The following is a 5,846-nucleotide window of genomic DNA, read 5'->3' on the forward strand; positions in this document are numbered from 1 at the left end:
AGCATTTTGCAAGAGCTGTTTATGGAGCAAAATACCTCTTCTCTGGGGGGAAGGTCATCAGGGGGAGAAAGAGCAGCCTAAGCCACTCTGAATTTATAGCACTGCAGTCTGCATCTGGCCACAGTACAAGGCAGAGGATCTAGACAGGGGTTGCTCATACTTATCTTCTTTTCTGAGCAGAGCTTATAGCCTGAGTTTCAGTGTCTTGCACCTGCAGAGAGTATATGAAATACCACCCTTATGAGCTATTATCTTCTTATATACATCTTGCATAATGCAAAAATGCAGGATGTGATGCCTTGTATGAGCATTAGCTTGATAGATTTAGTATTTTCTGCATATCTGAAAATATGCAAAAAGAATTGTAAAAGAAATGAATACAGAACAGAGCAGCCTCCAGACCTGTTTCATTAAAACATGTTCTTTCCTCTGCTCAGAGCAAAGCTGCTCCACAGAGCAGCTCACAGTGGTTGTAGGAAAGGGGGCACATTCCAGGGTAGCAACACTAAAACAAAAGTATTGGTACACCTTTGTGATCAGTATTTCACTGTATTCTCTCTTTCCTTAGCCTGCCCAGCAGCCATTGATATTAATAGGAAGAGATGCACAGGTATCTTGTTCCATTCTGCTGCCATGCTGTGAAAGATGAAGGTTAACAACCATCAAGGTGTTTTTCATAATTTTAAGTACTTATTCTTCCATGTTGCTTAGATCTTAAAATCTCTGTGAACCAGGTAACAAATTCTTCACTGTTTCAGCTCCTCTAGAGGATTAAAAGAACTTTCCTGTAATAATCCTGTTGGATGGATAGGGAAGCAGGCTCTGCCCCAGGTGAACTTCCTACCTTTCAAAAGGCATGTGTCCCAGCATCAGAAAACTAAGACTTGCAGGCTCAGATATGAATTTGCATGTCAGCTTTGTACAGGATCTTCGCATCCTGCTGTTAGTGTATGTGCTGCCGTACAGACAACAGATATATGTGCACCACAGTTCAGTAATGCCCTGCACTAACTACTGAGGTAATTTCACTCCATGGATAGTGTTAAAAAGGACAAAAGAAAAGAAAGTCTTTAGCTCACAGCTAAGCCTTCAAGCAACGACAAATGGGCTTTCCCCTGTTTTCTTGTCACTCCATTCTAATCCCATTCTGCAATTACAACAATAGAAATAATCAGTTCACAATCAAAGGGGATTTAATTTCCAATGAAAGAGACACCTGAGACAGAAAGGCTAATTTCTACCAGTCTAAAAAGACAAAAAGGTTCTTAGAGCCAGACAGTCAAATTTTGCTTACAGACATGAATGAATTCATTGGATCAGATTTAGTCCTTGAATTTGCTGCTGAAACTTCAACAGTGTCAAAGAAAGCTTTTGCTAAGGCTGGATTTTCACCCTGCTCAGTGCACCTGCCCATCTGAGAGTTGCACCTGCCTCAAAAGAAAGGCCAGGGACTATACCAGTTGTCAATGCAAATTAATCCCTATGAATAACTTAAAACTGTAGTTAATAATTGCAGGACTGCTCCAAAGCCCATAAAAATCAACTGGTGCTTTTCCTCTGGCACATCATTGTGCTTGGGATCAGTCTTATTCTATGGAACACAGCCATTGTTAGGCCAGACACGGTTAACTCTATAACATTTACACTGATATGCATAACTATCTTTTCTACTAACGTGTCTTTTTATTGATAACTCCAGTTACATATCCAGTAATCTAAGCTCTGTTCTAAACTGGATTTACAGTCATGTGCAAACCAGTGCTCATGTGCTTTGAAGAAAAGGTGCGTAAATTATTGCAGTAAACCATGACAAAGTAACCAAGGTTATCAGTAAGGGACTAACTTGATTTTAAGTGAGTGATTATCTTATCACCACTGACCATATCATGAAACATCTTCAAGCTGAGAAAAATATCTCTATGCTTAAATTGCTTCTTACTTGAAGTGCTTGAGCAGCTGTGTTCACCCTTTCTTTGATAAGTGCCATCACTGCAGTGGCTGGGATCACAGTTTGCTTCCAGACCTCCATGTTCTCTATCCACACAGGGAAGTTCCAGCCAGCTGCATGACAGGATTGCGTTCACAGCCTAACAGAGGGAATACTGACACGCTAAACCTGGTGTACTTCTGGTGCCCAGGATTCTTGTATACTAGATTCATTCCTAGAGGTTTTTGCCCTCAAATTTCCATCACATCAAGCAGGCCTACATCCATCCACTTTTAATTAAGTAATGCAATGATGGTGATATGAAAATGAGGGCAAGATTGTATGAAGAAGTGTCTTTTGAAAGGCATTGAACAAGTTCATCTACTGACTTCAACACAAGCTGAAGGCACACAATTCCCTCATTGTTCTTCACCAGGCTTTTTATCTAGACCCACACTGCAGAATGGCACACTCTAGGAATGAAAAAAATTGGACTTTTGCTACCACTCTGATTACACTAAAGTAGGAGCAGAAGTTATTTCATGTATTTGGGTCTTTTAAAATATTGCTGTGCACACAGAAGCTTCTGAAGGACTCTGTGTCATATATTCACATGTTACTAGTTTTGGTACTAACACTACAGACCTATAGGTTCAGTTCTGCTCAGCTCTGTGCAGCATTAGTTTAAGCAGCTGTCAGCAAGGTGAATCCACTGAAAAAGGTGGAATTAGGAAGCTATGACATTACCAGTTGTAACTTGTCTGGATGTTAGTCTAATGACTACATGCTTTCTGGTGCTTGGTTTGAAGTGATACTGCTTTCTTTTCAGCACAGTAGGAGTTCTTTGCACATTTATAGCAAGAAAACACTAATTATTGGGGTGCTTTTCCTCATTGTTCTGTAATGTTAATACATTTTTGGAAGAAGTCTGTTCCCCAAATTATCCTTCTTTGTTTTCAGTTGTACTCACACTTTAAAACCTGTTGGTAAAGCAAGGCTCTAACCACCCTCCTGTCCGGAACTGTACACCCTAGTTAGGCCAACTATGAATTACAAAACCAACTGACAGCTATAACTTAAGGCTTACATTGTATTTGTATCAATAGGATTTTAGCTATGAAATTTTGTGAAGACAAGCTATGATTCCTAAAGCCTGTTTTTTAGGAGTGCTGTCTTCTCATTTGAAGTTGCTCTGTACTCTCACATCCAAGTCATTTTACATTGAGCAGTCAGTGTCTCTGGAAATACTACAGATCAATACCACACACCTCTTTAAAGCAATAACTGATTTGATACTCCCCAAATGATGTTTAGCACCTCTGAAAAAAAGACCTTTTAAATATGTGACTACATAAAGGTTTAAATGTAATTTAGTGCTTCTGACAGTCCCACTAAGCCCTTAATATGGATCTAAATCTGACCTTTATGCTTCCACTTTAAGCACTGAGGTTTGAAAGTTTTAGACTATGAAAGTGGTTTAGTTTGCAACAGTGATAAACTTTTTATCTCATCCTTTAACTCATTTAACTCATCCTTATGAAATTGCCTGAATTAATGGAAACTGCCCAAGAATGTAAAGTATTATATGGAGCAATCACATTTTGATTCATCCTCAGGTTTTACAATCTCAGCTGTACCAGAATCTATTGGCACATTAGAAAAGGAGTGAGGATTTGCATTTTAAAAAGCAGGTCTTAAGAAAGGGTCCATCCACCTACATTGGGTTTCAGGTGAGTAACCCAACATTTCCACTGTGAAGTCACACTGTGCCTGTTAAAAAAGCTGCAGATGTTAAGAAAATAATGACCACTTAGCAAACACACTTAAAGTTGTCGATATATTTATGGTTATTGCTCTGGATTTGGTTGGAATTTGACAGGCTTCTAATGGCATCATTTTGGAAATGGTTCTGCTTGAAGGAATGGCTCTGTAGGTATAGATCATGTATAGCTCTCAGCTCGTGTGCAAAAAATCAACAAACAGCATATTAACAGTGTCACTGGAATAGTAATCATTCCCTGGCTAGAATGATGCTGAACCATCCTTACACTTAGTTCTTCTGTACAAGGCTCCAATAAACACAGGACATTTTTATGTCCCCCTGCTTGAATTCATGCGCTGACAGACCTATACAAGAAGGAGAACTGAAATCCTACATATGCAAATCTAGATGCCGTCCTGCTCATCTCAGTAATTACAAGAGCAGTGGATTCCAAGTGGCCATGGCCCAGACTGCACAGGTTTTCACAGACCATAACCCAACCTAAGAATTGCACTGCAGCCACTACAAACCTTTAGAGTATCACCTGTACTCCCGATCAGCTCAGTCGTCAGAGCTGCCCTCAAACACTGGCTCAGAAATGCCTCACGTTTCAACAGCTCAGGCATGTATAACTCCTGAGGCCTGGCAGAGGGCAGGAACTGTTCCAGTTTTCTGTCTTAAAGATATAGCCAGGTTTTGTGAGTAGCCTGATTTCTTAAAACACTACAGCCACTTGGAATCACTCTGTATTGAAGTGAACTGTTACCGGTCGCAAAGAAAGGGTTACATCCTCCTGTTGTAGACAGAGAATGACTGGAGCATCTGAAAAGGCCAGCATCAAGTCAGTAATAAAATGCAAAGTTCAGTATCATCTGGCATTTAGGTTTCATTTAAGCTTTCTGAAGTCTTTTCTGGGGCAGGTAGGAACAGTCCTTTCACATAAAACAGTCTACTGTTAGCCCTTAGTTTTGAATCCAATATCCATATAGTTCATTATCATTTAATAGATATTACAGTAGCACCTTGATTATTGTACAACTTTAAACACAAGATGTAGTCCCTAATTTGTATTATCTGTAAGGAAATGGTGAACATGGTTTAGATCCTAAATATAACAGAGAAAAATAGTTACCGACTCATGAATGACGAATTCTTTAGTGCATTCATTCATTCTAGTCTGAAACCCTTTGTCTTCTTAAAGCATACCACGTAGTTCCCAAATTCAGAGCAATTATCACCCCCTGTGTATCCTCTTAGCATCACTTTGCAGAATAAACAGCACTGAATTAACTGGAACTTGACAGAGCTTTTTCAAGTGGGAATGGTATTTAAGTGTGATAGAACCCTCTAAAAGATGCAACTTCACATCAACGAAATTAGGGAATACACTACATACATTAAATAGGGGTATGTTGAGTCCAGACTAATTTGCTTCTTCAGTGCAGCTTTAGATTTGGTGCTGGGGCCATGTCTGTAAGCAACATCATCTACACTCTGCACCCTCCTCAGATCTGCCAAGATTCACAGTAAGAAAAGCAACAACAGTGGTGGGAAGAGTAACTAAGCAATAGTCATACTTCCGATTGTCCTCTGTTAGCACTCATGACTGGCCCATGCTGCTGTGGTCTGTGTATGACATACACATGTACATATGAGTGAGTGATGTCAGTTTTCATCCGCTGGAAGCTTATACCTGTAACAGTCAGTGCTTTGTTCAACAAGGCCGGGGGACTACTAATGTAAGATTAAGTTCGTTCTTCATTCAGCAATTAACCAGATTGCTGCTGTGTCTATGTTTGATTTAATTTTACAATCCTCAGAGGGTTTAAAGAGCTGCAGTCTGAAGCACCTGCTTCTGAAATATTCATGTGTGGTTTTTGCTTTCCTTTTTTACACACGTTCCCGTTCTCTTTTGCAGTACCACAGTTCTCCACACTCCTGCTTTCCTTACATTTTCCTTCAGAGGCAAAAGTTACAGCGATCCTGACGCAGTTTGGGCACAGCCACAAACAGTCTGTTTGTCCTTCCTCTCTCTGTCTCATAGTTAGAAAAGCATTGTTGTGCACACAGTTCTGTCGATTGCGGTGGATGAAGCCAGTTCATCCATCATGTCAGGCAGTCAAAAAACCCAACAAAACAACTCAAACAAAAAAAAAA

The sequence above is a fragment of the Melopsittacus undulatus genome, chromosome 10, assembly GCF_012275295.1.
Source record: "Melopsittacus undulatus isolate bMelUnd1 chromosome 10, bMelUnd1.mat.Z, whole genome shotgun sequence".
NCBI lineage: Eukaryota > Metazoa > Chordata > Aves > Psittaciformes > Psittaculidae > Melopsittacus > Melopsittacus undulatus.